This window comes from Castor canadensis, chromosome 8 (genome assembly GCF_047511655.1).
Source record: "Castor canadensis chromosome 8, mCasCan1.hap1v2, whole genome shotgun sequence".
NCBI lineage: Eukaryota > Metazoa > Chordata > Mammalia > Rodentia > Castoridae > Castor > Castor canadensis.
Window position 1 is genome coordinate 139,672,745 of NC_133393.1, and position 16,028 is coordinate 139,688,772.

General features: G+C 39.1%; 1 protein-coding gene across 7 annotated transcripts in view; it reads right to left on the reverse strand.

Annotated features, from left to right (window-relative positions):
* The window catches only part of C8H12orf42 (chromosome 8 C12orf42 homolog), a 340,441-nt gene that overhangs the window by 29,266 nt on the left and 295,147 nt on the right, over positions 1-16,028 (reverse strand). For 2 of the 7 annotated variants that reach the window (XR_012450967.1, XR_012450969.1), the window contains one exon: positions 5,053-5,128. The exons of the other annotated variants lie outside the window; for them this stretch is intronic. The gene's annotated coding sequence lies outside the window, so the exon portion shown is untranslated. Of the gene's footprint in view, positions 1-5,052; positions 5,129-16,028 lie in introns of those variants that run through there. 7 annotated transcript variants of the gene reach the window in all.

Genomic DNA, 16,028 nt, shown 5'->3' on the forward strand with positions numbered 1-16,028 from the left:
ACTTTAGAAGCAAGGTTTTAAAGAACTGCAAGGAGTAAGGCCTTAAAGAATAAAGATAGAGAAAAGAAGCATTAGGGTTGGGCGTCTCCACCCAAGCACTTGACACACCTGACCCCACTTTCTGTCTGTCTGTCTATCCTGTGTCTTTTCTGAATCTCCAGTCACCCCCAGTTAAGCCCAGTTAGGTTCAGTAATAACCAAGGAGAAAGAGAGAAATCTCATTCTAACAAAGGAGGGAGCGAAAGAAACAGCACCCCCTCCACAGTGTATCTATTTGTTTGTTTTCAGGATGTCTATATCTTTATTAAATTCATTCTTCATATCATCTATTGTCTTCTTTATTTCATTTAGTTGTTCATTTGAATTCCCTTTGATTTCACTCACCTCTTTACTTTTATACTCTTTGATTTTATTGATAATTCCTATCATTTTTCTTTGGAGTTCATTGTTGGAAATTTCATGTTTCAGTATTGTTCAAGTCCCTTATTGTGGAATTGTTGACTCTTGTAGGAGATATGTTATCTTGCTTTTTTCATATTACTTGTGTTTCTACATTGAGATTTATACATCTGAGGCCAAGTTGTTTGGAAGTTTTAATCCCCTATATTCTTTCAGTTGAAACAGTCTTGATGTTCACAGGATAGTAGCTGGGTTGAGGTGCTATTCCTCACCACTGGACTGAGGGCTAAGGCTCAATAACCAAACCGGTATACAGTGTTTAGGGAACTGATCCTCAGAACTGCTCAGATTGAGGTAAACTAGCTGGAGTCTCTGGTAGGAGGGTTAGTTGCCCACTTCTGTGTTGATTCCACTAAGAGGCTTCCCCTTCTTTGTGTACTGGGAGCTGCCACTGGCTGCAGGGAGCTGTACAACTTGTGGACCAGGCAGGTTCACACTTGCTCTATAAATTCCCTGGTTTCTATCCCTAAGGGCAAAAAACATCCAAGCCTTTGGGTGACCCCTGAATGTGACAGAGAGTGGGGATAGAAAACAGAGTGCTAAGTTCTGCCCTGCCTAGCAGAGGACTGAGGAACTTAATCACTGCCTGCTGGTCTCAATGCTTACAGACAATTCAGCTATCTTTGTGGAAGAGGAGGCTGTGGGAATTTTGTGATTCAGGGGGGTCTTGATTTGGGTCCTCAGTCCTGTCAGCACACCCACTAGGATTCAGTTTCCAGAGCTGGGTCTTTGTGCTTTTGGGGCCTGCACTACCATCCACCTCTCTGTGGATTTTAAGAGGCTCTGGATGTCATGTGATTCAGAAACTCTGGGGAGCAGGGCTCTGACTCACCCAGCAGTCAAACATACAGCCAAAAGGCAGGTCCCAGAGACTGAATTCTTTGCCAGTCACGGCATTTTTGCTACCTTAACCTTAATCTATAGATGTCACTCCTGGCCAGGGAAGGTGGGGCTTCCAACAACAGCTGTACCCAAGCCATCTGCTTCCAAGCTGCCACTGAGAGTGTCCTTAGTCCCCAGCATGCACACTGCCTGGCACCCTGAGGCACTCTGCCTCATGCATTGCTAAGTGCCCTGAGCTGCCATTGCTTGCACTTAAACTGCCATTGCTGTGGTGCCCAAGGCACCACTCCCTACCTGCAGGTGCCCAAGCTGCCATGGTTGGTGTCCTATGCTGCCAGTATCCAAGCTACCAGTATAGATCCCCTCAGCTTAGACTTCTCTGCAGAGTCCTGTCACCCTCCCTCTTCTTGACCACCTCTCGTGACCATTTTCGTCCCAGACTCTGTGGCAGGGTGTCCCAAGACTCCCTTGATTTCAGGACCCTAGAGTTTTTCAGTCTCAAACAATAGGCCCTCTCTCAAGATTGCATGTTGTTATCACCCTCTGAGACAAGGGGAGTGACAGAAAATCTCTCTTCATCAAAGATAGCCTTCTATACCATCCCCATACTGGGATTAAGGGTTATAAGATGTGTGGACTTATTCTGCAACTAGAATTGGTGTCCTGTTGCCAGATCAATCTGTTATACCTTGTGATGGAATCTACAACTTCCCCTCCTCATCCTGGGAAGCCTGGGACAGGCTTTGAATTCCTCACAGCTTTACTTCTGTGGGTTTGCTTTCTCTATGGTTTTCCACCTTCCTGATAACGTCTTCATGGTTCTCAATGCTCTTCCTGTCTTTCTGTCTTCAGAATCTAGTTTCTCATTCATGGAGTCAAAAGAGTGGACACTTGTAATTTGCCATCTTTCCTCCAGATTGTGAATTCCTTGGTTAGATTTCCTTGTTTTACCCTCACCACAATGCCTTGCATCAAGAGTTCTTTCCTGTTTCATCCACATCTGAAGGTAGGCAACTAGGGATCCAGATTTAAGTAAACAGAAAAGTTGGAATTCAAGCCTAGATTTCCAAATTCATGTTCTGCCTTGTACTCTGAGTGGTTGAGGGGCAGGCAATGAGTAATGTGTTTGTTGGGTTGTGCAAAGTGTGTGAATATTGGACAAGTAGGTTGAACCACTGGCAGTGCTGTAATTTCTCTCCCTTCAACAAATGGATATTGCAGGGGTTAATCCTGAGATTAGGCAATTTATGTTGACCAAAAGGTGATTTGGTCTTTAAAATAGGCTTATATGCATGTAGCTGATAATGACTACTTTATATTTGAAGATGGAAGAGAAACTAGGATAGCCAAAAGGGTAGGGTATGATTTAATCTTCTAGGAGTTTCTTTTTAGAAATATTCTAGATTATTGTCTACTTCCTTCTAGTATATCTATAAGGTAACCTGCGTACAGCTCTGATTTGTAAATGAAAACCTTGGAGTTATTCCTTATTCCCCAGCTTTTTAGCCCTGTAATCATGGAAAATTTAAATCCATTCTCATCTATTAAATGAAACTAGGAATATCTACTTACCATTGTTAATATGAAGATTAAATTTTCACAATGCTCTACGCATTGAAAATCACAGAGGGAAGTTAAACGTTAATTGCCTTGGCACCCTTAAATTTGTGATTTGAGGGTATGAATTTATGATGGCAACAGGTAGTATTTTCTTACTTCTACAGCTTTGAGGGAGCTCATGCCTGAAGGGAAATGTTAACACTAAACATGCCTCTGCAATCATTGTGTGTATATGGGTTTCTCTTTCCCCCTACCCCCCCCCACTTTCTCTCTCTCTCTCTCTCTCTCAATCTCTCTTTCTCTTGACTGAAAATCTAAGGGGCAGGCACTATGAATTATTCTCCTCTTTGTACTTTCAGTGCCTGACACCAAAAAGAGTCAGTCAATAAATATTTTGAAGAATGAAAGAATGAGTGAATGAATCCAGTTGTAGATTGGAAGATGAGCTTGTGAAGGAAACCAACTCTTGTAACTCATCCTCAAGTTCTACCACTAACTCAATGACTTGAGTACCATTAGCAATCAGAGCTGGTCGAAGTTCATTTTGTATATTTTGAACCTTACTATTCCCTGGAAGAATAGATCTCTCAAGTATGTGGAATTATAAAAACACTAACTTTTATATCATTATAAGTTATGCCTCAGGTTTATGAATTTAAGAAGATCAAAGTATTTAATCCTTCATGTCTATGATTCAAATATGCATATTTCTGAAGACTTAGTCCTGGAATTGCTTATAAAATGAGTGGCCACATGCTCCAGTTGGCCCAAAAAGCCTCAGTTTTTAACTGATGCCCTGGGGTAATAATTAACTTCCACTCTGAAATGTCTTCTGTTTTGTTTGATTAAAGATAAGCTGAACCCTGGGTTCAAACCCTAGTTCCACCAAAAGAAAAGATAATCTGACATGGATGATAGATATAACTTGCCAGATTCCTTGGTTTCCACTGGGCACTGAGGGAAGCAGTATAGTTCAATGCTCAAGTGGTAGAGCATCTGCCTAGTGAGGCCCTGAGTTCAAACCTCAGTATGGCAAAAAAAAAAAAAAAAGCTATGAGCTTTGGGATCTAACAGTCTAGATAATATTACTATTCCTTTCATTTACTGGCTATGTAATCTTGGGCAAATTAGTTACCTTTCCAAATGCTATTAATAACTACTACTATTAAAACAATAATTGTCTCTCTCAGTGGTCACTATGATAATTAAATGATATAATATATGAGAAGCATAGGACTGGCACAGAATAATCACTTCACAAATATTGGTTATTAGCCCTAAGTGCAGTTTTTACACTCATTTTTGTCTTACACTGTAGCTGCACAACCACTAACAAGTGAAATTGGGCATATTTGTCCCCTGCCTAGAGCAGAAGCTATAGTGGCAGAGAAAAGTATCGTGACGGTTAGTTTGCAACTGATAAGTAACTATCACCTGCCAGATTAAAGTAATTTTTCAGGGAACGGAATCATCATCCATTCTCTTGTCTCTTTCCACCTCCCTACCTCACCCCCATCAGCTACATGCTCTTTGACAGGACAGCTTATAAGTGACTTTATTTACTTATTTATTTATATTTTACCACTTTAAAATATTGTATTCTGTACCTAGCTCAATATGTGGAAGTCATTGAATAAATATTAGTTGAGTGGATAAATAAATTTTCCTAGAGGGAATGGCACCATACGTGTGTGTGTGTGTGTGTGTGTGTGTGTGTGTACAAGCATGGAATCACTATTCCTGAACTTTCACCCCCAAGCCAGCACCACTCTTCATATTATGAAAAGATAAGCAACTGATTTTGCCAGCTTAACCCAAACGTGGCCTTTGGCCTTCTTGGTTGATGATTCCTGATGAGGTGGCACAATCCTGGTTTTTTTCTGCTTTTAGGAAATTTGGCCATTTCACTGAATTATCAAATAAGTCCCAATAGCACTACAGGCCTGGACAAAAAGAATGGTGAGAAGCTCAAAAGCCATGGAAGAGCTTTCAAGACACACAGTTAGTCAATTTATAAAATCACTTTTATGGGGCACCTGCTAAGTGCTAGGCACTGCACTCTGTCTAGGAAGCACAAATCTGACTAGGACAAGGTCGACAGACAAACAGCATGTTCCTCGGATAGTGTGATAAGTACAGTAAGGGAGGCCATACAAAGACAATTGGAACACAGTGGGTGGGGGTGACTCACTCTGTCAGTGAGCATTGTGGAACGCCTCAATCCTCAGGGAGGAGAGGGCACTGGAATCAGGTTTGAAGAGTGAATCTGCGAATAAATAAGCAAAAAGGACATTTACATAGGTAAGCTCATCCTTTCCAAAGGGATGTGATCAACAGCAGTAACAGTGGGGAAAGTGCTTGAGTGCTTTCTGAAGGTCAGAATGCTTGAATTCTCATAGGCAAGAATAAGAAGGGGAGGGAGACTCTAGTGTCTTAGTATACCAGTTGTTTGGCTCAAGGACCATAATTTCATTTCCCTATGCCTGACTTATCTCATCAATAAAATGGGGATGACAAAAATATCAAAGTCATAGGCCATTTTGAAAATTAAATAAGGTAAATGGCTGCTATTTCTGTTTTATAACTAGATGAATATTATCACTACAAAATATTATTATTGTTCTAATAGGAATAATAGTTATTATAATAGTTATAATTATTTCTCTATAGCATTAGTTCTCTATAATTATTCCTATAGCAATAATTATTATGTTATACCATATATACTAATATACTAGAATAATTATTTAGACTAGAATAATGATTATTACATTGTTTCTTAGAAGACTTGAAGAAGGAAGTAATATGTTCATAGGTTGACAGAAAATGGACAATGGCTTCTTAATATCAATATTTTACATCAAAAGCTTCAGGCAACATATATGCTTCTAAAACTAGTGGATTAAATAATTTGTACAGTAGTCAAAATCAAGAACTTCTGGAAATACCCAATCAAAACAAAAATTTTAAGTCAGTTAAAGCACGTAGAGACTTACACTTATTTTAATCTTGTTTTCAAAAAATTTCCAAGATACCCTGTCTCTACAGAGTGGAAGTCTAGACAGGGTAAAAGAACATCACAGCAATGAAAACGGACTGTGTTGTCTTTTATCTTATTTCGGCAGAGATCCGAACCAATTAATCTTCAAAGAAGTGAAAATAATCTCTTCCTGAACTTAATTATGCAAATAACAGCTTAATTCTCATTTCAAAAATGGCTAGAGATGGTTCTTTGCCAAAGAGGGAAGGCAGATTATTCTGAAAAGGCTAAGGAGTGGATGTAGACCTAGTGAGCAGGCTGAATGGAAGCCCACCCTCATGACTTTGGAATGTGGCAGCATTGTCTTTAGGAAAGACAATATTCACAGGAATGCTGTATTCCTGGAGCTTTTGTGAAATCCAGGAACACTGAGATGTACCAAGTTGAAGTGGCCTTATTCTGTAGGACTTCTGTACCAGCTTCTCAGGGAAGAACAGTAGGCTGCGTCAGAATGCTGGAAAGAGAAAGAGCTTTATCTGTGTTAGGAGGCCAACACTGGCAGGCTGTCCCTGGAGATGGTCCTGGGTCCTATCATTGTCCCACAGATGCTACAGGAACCTGATCCTACACTCATTCACTCTCAGGTATTTTTATTCACAAAGTGTGAACCAAATGATCCTGCTGGTAAGGAATTGCTACTCCCAAAGGTTTGAAATCTGACTGAAATTGGATTAAAAAAAAAAATCAGCCTCTGCTACATTTTTGCAATTTTAAAATGTATTAATATATACATATATTACTATATTTTGCTGCCCAAGTTACTTGTATTTCAACTTAGTAGGAAACAGAAATAAGCCAATCACTTTACCCTTTGTAAAGGGAATTTAGATGGAAATTATCTTACCTAGCAGAAATGGGATGAATTTCCATACTTTTGATAAGTTATGTAAACTTTGGGCCAAAGGTATAATTTCAAAGTGAAGTAGAGAAGAGAGGAAATTTTTAAAAATTGTTCAGTTTGAACAAATCATGTAGGCGATGAATTCTAACTTTTTCTAACTAAAAAAAAATCCTTCATCCTTTACTTAATTTGTATGTGTAGATACAGCCACAGTACTTTTTTTTTCTATGAAATTCTGTGAAAGAGCTGTGTGCACAGTGCTAAGATGATATGGAAAGCAAGTGGTGGCCAAACAGGAGGAAGAACTAAAGCCACAGCCTGAAATGCTTTGAAGTCTCCAGGGCATGCTTATGTAGGTACAAAAACCTTTCTCTTTCCATTTTGCTGGTCTTTCTCTGTTTCCAACTGTGACAACTACCCCATGTTGAAAAAGGAAAAGCAATGATTTGTGGTAGGGTGCAGGGCCAATACACTTCAGAGGTCATAAGAGTGCAGAGCCAGCTTTCCTGACACACAGGACAGTAGACTTTCTGCATCCCTCAGGGCAATTTTTGCTTTCGTTTGTGACCTAGCTAAGTGAGGATTTTACAATATGGTTTCAGCCTTATTTACTCACTCACTCATTCATCTTGTTGATGACCTACTATGCTCCAGGTACTGGGGAATCTGGGAATGAACCAGACAAATAAAACAGGGAGAGGAATAGGGAGTGTGGGTAGAGAGTTGCAACTTTTAATAGCTTTACCAGGAAAACCCTCATTGACAAAGTATCATTCAAGCCTTGTGACTGTCTGCAACATGAGCATGCCAGACAGGGGAAATACAAATGCCAGTATGCTTAAGGGACAGTAAGGTCTAGAGCATGAGAGGTAGAATATAAGCAAAGTCAGAGAGTTACTAACATACTGGGGCACTCCTTCAGGCCCTCATGAGGATTGACTTTGTGCTGTGAGATGGGAATTTCACCACTGGAGATGTGGGTAGAGGAGTGGTGTGAGCTTCTTTGCATCTCATTATTCTCATTATTGTGCAGAGGGGCAAGGCTGGAAGCAGGGAGACTAATTACATGACCACTGCCTTACTGAGGATAGGAAATGATGGTGGTTTGGCTATTGGCAGTGAAGTTGTGAAATGTGGTAGACAAGTTCTGGATTTTTCACTAGAAATGATGCTTGCAGGGGCTTCCGTCGAGACTGAGGGAAGTTATGGGATGCTAGTGAGTTAAATTTGGGGGAGGGACTTTGTCATGGCCTGTGAGGACTTAGAACCTGCTTTGTATGGCTAGTGAGCCAAGACCATCCTAGACTGAGGAGGTTACCTAAGAAAATGTTCAGCCATTTGGGAAATGTTGGCAGACAAGTAATTGCAAGCAAGGAGTATAGACGGTCTTGTTGTTGTCCGGATCCTCAATTTCCCATAAATAAATATGGTCCTTTGACTTAAGTCTAAGGTCACTTGTCAGTATTTACCTCTTGATTTTCCAGATACTGAAATGCTAAAAACAGACTCTGAGAGTTCTGATAGCAAAGTTGGTTTATGTCCGTAAGGTGTGTATGGTAACACTACCCAGGCTTTTATTTACAGGAAGATAAGGGGATGCTTGCACCCAGAGACTGTGTGATGCCAAGGCTCCCATCTGTTCTTCTCAACCTCTTGCTGTTGATGAGTTTGCTGATTCATATTCAGGCAGCACCAATCTACCTCTTACAGTAAGTCAAAACTTCAGTACATTTTAGTTTCTTTACCCTCTTTCCCACTCTACAAAAAGGCCCTAAGGAAATCAAAACCAGCTTGCATTGTTAAATGAAAAAAAAAAAAAAAAGAATCTTTTGGAGTCCTAAGGAGTAACATACAATCATCCAAGATTTGGGGGTCACAATGGCTACAGCCCTTATAGCCAAAGAGGCAGAGACAGCTCTATGATGAGGACAGCCACCATTAAGAGAGATCATTCCTTCTGGAAAAACCCTTGATGTACTAACCAAAACCAGTTTTTGTGCAGATCTTATGCCTTCAGATACACGAATGTGAGGAAGGCCAAAAGATCACACCTGGAAGAAGGGCCACCATCTTAAGCTGAACCATGTCCCTACGAAATGTCTATTTTTTGGTGAGAACAAATGTGGACCAGTTGAACTACTGGAGATTGTGAATATTTAATTCATGGTCTTTGTTTCCATTCTTAATACACAGTCTTCTACCATGGTGGAAAGAGGAAGAGTTTCAACCGCTGGCTGGGTATCCTTTGACAAGTATTCTGCAAAACTGGACTTTTTCAAGGTAAGCAAAGGTCAACTGGCACTTGTCTTAAAGTATTGCCTGCCATGAAGCCCGGGGAAGTGTCTCAACCCAACAGAAATGTAATGTGAGCTACAAATGTAAGCCATATGTGTAATTTTAAATTTTTCTTAAATGCATCTTAAAAATTAAAAAGAAATAGGTGAAATTTATTGTAGACATGTATTTAACACTTAGTTAATGTTTATCCAGTATAATGCATTTCAGCATATGATTATTAGTGACCTTTTATGTTCCTACCAAGTTTTTGAAATCCCTCTGTAAGTTATACTTTCAATACATCTTAGTTCAGCCACTTTGCAAGTGCTCAGTATCCACATATAGATAATGGCTACCATATGGGGAAACATAGCTCCACATTAAACATAAACTTTTTTTTATTGTTTGGTTATGCATTAATTCTTCTTTACCAATCTCCTTAAATTATTCTTTGGGATGGGGAATGAGGTCTAACCACAAAACTCATATTTTTTGCCTACTCTTTCAAATTTAATCCCTCTTTGACCTAGTGCAGGGACATCCATGCCCAGGGTTACCGCTTACCCCAAGATTATCCTAGGAACTGACTTCTTGCCCCCTGCCAACACTGGAAAGATGCTTTCTGCATTATGTGTGCATTTGATTCTTTACTGACCTTTATACCTACACATTTTAATTCATTGTCAAGTAGCTTTATCTTCGAACGTCTCGGATGTTGATACAGAGAGAGCTGTAGACAGATATTTGGGATCAGAGCTGGAGTAGATGTTGGTAAAGTCTTCATCTGTGTGCTGAACTAGAGTGGCTCAAGGAAAAAGTCCTCTTCTCTTCTCTTCTAAATGCTTTGTACAAATTTTACAATGATTTGAACTTCACTATCTTTCTGCATTCTTATGGGATTTTTTCCAGTCCTTTTCAAAAACACTTTCAAGAAAGCCTATAAACTGAAGTGATGATTCACCTTAAGTTAATGACAACCTAGACCTGAAAAAGGCAACTTTTAAAAGGCTCAGCAAAAATGTAGCTCTAATCCCAAGAGCCAGAAACCCCAATTTAGAAAATAACCCAGACCCATAAGAGACCATAAAAAAAAAGTTGAAAGCAATCATCTATGATCTCAATCCAAGAAGAAGAGCCCTCAATCTAGGATACCACAATGAAGGTCCCAAGCAACCACTTAGACTGCACAGGGACTCCCTGTGAGCTCAGAAGTAGGCACAAACACCATGGAAGAGTGAAGAAGGCAAATGACCAGAACTTTAGAAAAAATTACATACATTTAAAAAATAAAGTGATATAAGAGATCAAGAAAAGGAATTGATGGCTTTTTGCCACGATGCTAACATTACAGAGAAAGCTGAGTTACTCTTTCACTTGTGTATCAAGAAAAATGAATAGTTAATACTGGAAAAAGTAGGCCAATTGCCATAAGCAGGCATTTGACATGGACCTCTGGGTCACATGGCAATATGTTCACAAGGGATCATTTCTATCCTTCCAACTGCCTTTAAAACCACCTACACAGTGAGAGACCAACGGCATCACTGAGAACTAGAAAAGAATGTGATTACCATACCGGAAACACTGAGACATTTCTACCAGCAATGCTGCATGAAGCTGTGTTGGAACAAAACATTGTCAATTCCTCATCCTGAGAATAAACTACACCTTAGGATGTCAGTGAAGGAAATCATGGCTCTCTCTTTCCATAGAAATGAGTAGATCTGGAAGCAGCTAGCATCTCTGGGCTGCCCTCAGAGTTTATGCCTGATAAAGGCAATGGTAGTAATTGAAAATGACATTGCAGGAGCTGTCACAGCACATGGAAAAAGTCCAGGCAACGTTGCTGTCTGTGTCTGCCCCCAGGAAACTGGATGAAAATTAAAGGAAGAGCCTATTAGGACCAACCTTGAAGACAAGGTTGTTTTAACAAAAGGAGAAAATGGTGCCAAAATAGCCCATTGCCAGCTCTGGAGACCCATGTCACTTATAGAAAGAAACTGAAAAACTTGAACTCCTTCTGATTCTAAAACAAGTGAAAAATGCCCACATTGTAACTAGGAAAGGATAACCTTTATGGTTTTATCTGAAAAAAAATCACAATAATTCTACTTAGTGTTGAAACGTTAGCTTCAAATCTACCAATGGCAGGGAATGGTAAGATATGAATTATGAGAACTATTATCAACATTTTTTCTGGAAATTATAATCAATTTAATGGTTTAAATTACTTATTATGAAGGAAGATCATAGTTAATGCTACTTGCACATGATGTGAAAGAAAACTTTAAATGAAAGTTAAACTGAACATAAACTGAAACTTAACTGAAAAGATGTGAAGTATTAAGGTGATAAAAAACTGCAACTTAACTGAAAAGATGTGAAGTATTAAGGTGATAAAAATGTTATGCTCTATTTAGTTTATTATATAACAACTACTTTATTTATGAGATAAACTATCCAAAGAACTACAAAGCATGAAATAACTGAGTAGTAACTAAATAAAAATACTACCAAACTGACTGAGGGACATAACTGTATGAAGAGAATGATGACTGATGGGTGCTCAGTAATGATGCCCACATTAAAATAAAGTATGATTTTAAAAATAAAAAATATAGATAGCTAAAAGTGAAAACCAATGTTCAATCCCACTAATAATCAACAACTTTGAATTTTACAATGTGATACCATTTGTTTTACCTGTCACATTGTCAGAGATTTAAATTCTTGCTAATAGCAACAGTGAAGATGTGGAGAATTAAGCATTGTCATACAGAGCTGGAAGGAGCATGATACAATGGAATAAACCTTCTGCAGAAAAATTAGCAAAATCTACAAATGCCATCCTCCCAGAAATTCCTCTGACAGTTTATCAGAAAACATTACTAAGATTTATGCACAAGGATATTCATTGTAGTGTTTCTTATACTAGGAAAATATTTGGAAATAACCTAAGCAGGTAAAAATTGGTTAATTAAAATGTATCATTCTGCAACCCTAGATATAAAACTCAGCATCAATGCAAAATGCCTGGTGTATACGTGAATGTTAGTACCTGAACAAAATGACATATAACAATGCAATGTGCATGACATAATCCATTTTTGATGCACCTCAAAATTATGTTAATTATGTGGAAAATATGAGTGTGTGTATATGTGTATACATGTATGAGTGCACATATATATATGCCTATATAGAGAGATACATATTCATATGGACAGATGGAGAGAAAGAGAGAGAGAGATCTTAACCAGGTATAATTTAGCTCCCTGTCCAGGGGATATTAGGCAGTGTCTGAAGACATTTTTTGTTTGGCCCAACTGACCATCAGAGTAATACTAGCATCTACTAGGTAAGTCACAGATGCTTCTAAACATCCTACAGGACAACTGTATACTACAAAGAATTGCTTGGAACAAAATAATAATAATGCTGACATTGAGAAACTTTGATACATATGCATTAATTTAAATTTATAGTCCTTTGAGGAATATTATTTGTTTTATTTTCTTTGCTTTTCATATTCTTCTGTGTCTGAAATGTTTTTGGCAATGACTAGATTATTTTTAGCACCAGAAAAACCATGAAAATATCTAATTGAGGGTGGTTTCCCTGAACACATCACATTCTCTTGTCTCCCAAATCCTCTCTAACCTTTCTTTCCTTTCTGAATCTCCACAATGCTCTGTTTGCCACCACATCACTTAAGCCAATTGAAGTTCATTTGGTTTTATTCTGGTGTAGTTTTCTGTGTGTTCATCTTAACTGTCCAACTAAATCAGAAGCCCTTTGAAGTTGAAAACACAATTTAAGGGGCAGGGATCTTGCTTACAAGAGACAGTCAGGTGGGAAGCTCTTGGTTCCTGTTCTAGAAAGCAATGAATAGAGAAAGGAAGAAGAGAGGGAGGAAGAAAGAAGAAGAAGTTTCTAATTTTATAAATCTTTAGACTTTCCCCACCTTCTCTACTCCTCACCTGGGATAGGTAGCTCATGAGACAGACAGTGTGATATGAGGTAGAAGCAATATGGAGTAGTAGAAAGAACGCCAGCCTTGTGGTTAGAAGGATGGGTTCAAATATTGATTCTGAACCTTGTAATTTTCATTCATTTTTTATTCAGCAAACACATAGTGCTTTCTATTTATCAAGCACTGTTCTAAACTGTCTTCATCTATTTACTTTGTCATCTTGAACTAATAGCTGAAGCTTTCCGAGTCAAGATTCTTCATCTGAAAAATAGGATTGTTGTGAAGTTTATAAAGTGCTAGGGACAGGTTATGATATATGGCAGGTGCTCAGTAAATAGACTACTGTTGTCATTACAATTTTCCTCATCATTCTGACCATGCAGTGAAGTCTTTTCAGATGATTACTAGTTGGCCCAAAAGACAATAAAACTTGATTTGTGCAAATGAGTTATTTGCTTGTAAGAGGGTGCATAACCTTCACACTTTTGAAGGAAGGAATGTTACCTTCCTTTTTGAAAGACCACACTGGCTGACAGATTGCAGAACTTGGAGCATGTTCACAGGGAGGATGAGGAAAAGGGAGGCAACCACTCAGCCTCTCATCTGAATTGACTCCCAGGGTCACGAGGATGGCCTTCCTACATGTTAGTCATCAGTATTTTCAGCAATCTCTTGCAACTGTTCTAGCTCTGATCCTTGGTAAACACATGTTATAGTCTTGGGATCAGTGCTGAAAGCCAGAAGGTTAGGAATATGGAAAGAGACACTATTGAAACAAGGCTCAGAAGAGTACTAGGGACTGCCGGGAAAGATGCCAAGAGCAAGTATGGGAGGAACAACTACTGATTTTAAGACTTTTCAAATGATTTCAGCATACTATGCTGTATAGAAAGGAGTGGGTATCATTAGGGTATGTTGACCCTGGACCTGCCCAGAAATGAGTCATTTGGGATGGAAGATGGGATGGCCACCCAAGTTAATGGACTTACTCCATAAACTACCTTAGGTTTTTTTTTTTTTTCCCTACTCATGTCTCCTACGTTTTCTAATCAATCAACCAATCAATCAATCAATCATTCAATCAAAGTATATCATTAGCTATCACCACATCCATCTGCCTTTGGAAAACCTCAGTAAGAGTTCATGGTTATCCCCTCCACTACTTTTTTTAATCTCTTTTTTTTTTCCCACACACTCCTTTTTATGGTATGCTTTTCTTTACTTACACCTCCTCAGACAACATGGGAGGACATTTGAGACCAGTTGTCACTGAAGTCCATACTCCATAAAACTGAATGATATTTTTCTTTTAAACTGGGAACATAGCTTTTGGCAGGAGGGGACTTTCCAGCTTATCCTAGTCCAGATAGCTCCTTGACCCATATCCTGGTGATATCTGCTCACAACTGCCTCAATGATCCTTCTCCCTCCCCAGTCCTCCGTCTTTCATATTTGTGTGAGCCCTTTCTTGTCTAGTCTCCTTCTCATCCCTGGGTCCCATGCAAACCCCAGTCAAACACAGAAGACACCAACTAGCTAAAATTCTGAATGTTTTACATCCCCTTCCATGGGGAAAATGCCTATCCCACAGAGGTTTGTATTATTCACTCCTGGGAACATGTGGCCACTTGACATTCTATATTCATCCACATATGTAGACAACATAGTTGCAGTTTCTCCAGTCAGCCTCTCTGCCAAGACTTTTCAAATAGCTTGTGTCTGAGAATCTAAGTGTCTGAGAACCTAAGTGTCTGAGAACCTAAGGCAAGGTGCCATGAGTCTGAAAAGACAGACAGATCAGGATTTATTGGGAACTTACTGAAAGAAGCATGGTCCTGGGCAGCAGCAAGACCAGTATAGTCCTGCAATTTGTGTCGTAAGGTGGGCCTTTTATAATGATGAAGAAAAAAGTGACTTTTATCTAAGCTGAAATATACTTAATTTACCTCAAACTAATGTTAGGGATGTCAGGCATATTTCTGGCACTAATGACACCAAGATATGGGTCATAACATTCCACATACCATGCTGCTTGTTTTGCCTGTTTATATTATGTTGATTAACAGCTCATCCTGGTCCAAACATGGGGAAAACAGACTAGGATTACTTATGGCAACCACCACAGTTTTGATTGAAGATGGCTGTGGTCAGGACAAGTTGTATCTCTACAATGTCTCATGAGATTAGCAAAACAGTTTGATAATTATTGTTATTGTCTTCAGTTTACAGATGCGAAAGCTGAGATGCAGTGAAGTATAGCAACTGTCCATAGCTGGTATGGCTATAGGTGGCAAATCAGGAATTCTAACCAAGTTTGTTTGTCATCAGTCTGTATTCTAGAATTCTAGCCTCAATGGCTTGAATGATGTTTTAGCTCTAATCACCATTCTAGTAAAAGGAAGATAAAATTTATATTGTGAATTTCAGAAAGATTTTATTGAGCTATCTAATTTGACCCTCAAAACATTCTTAAGTCTTGGAATATGGAACTGAGGCTAAGAATGAAAACCAGAGTATCTGTCCAGGTTTCTCCAGGCAGACAACACTCTAGCGTTTGGGTCATTTATTAAGGAGTGGGTTATGGATCAACATTCCTGGAAAGTGGGAAAGAAAGCAGGGTTGCGCATAAGTCAAGTTAAGGACTGTCTCAACTATAGCCTCTTGCCAAGCCCGGGGGCTTTCACAACATGATATGTTTTCCATTCAGTTTGCTGCCCAAGGACCCATGTGTTGGAAGCTTGGTCCCAGAGTGGCAGCATTAAGAGGTGATGAAAGTTATAAAATGAGGGGCCTATTAGGGGTGCTGTCCTTGGAAGGGATTAAGGTAGTTCTCATGTGCTTCCTTGACAGTTCTCATATGAGAACTGTTATAAAAAAGCAAACCTGGCTCTACCCTCTCTTGCTTCCTGGTTTTACATGTGATCACTTGTTCCTGCATGTTCTCCCACTATTGCCATCCACTGCAATGTGACATGGCCCAGGAAGGTCATGCACTTGACCTTCCAAAACTGTAAACCACTTCTTTTTATAAAGTC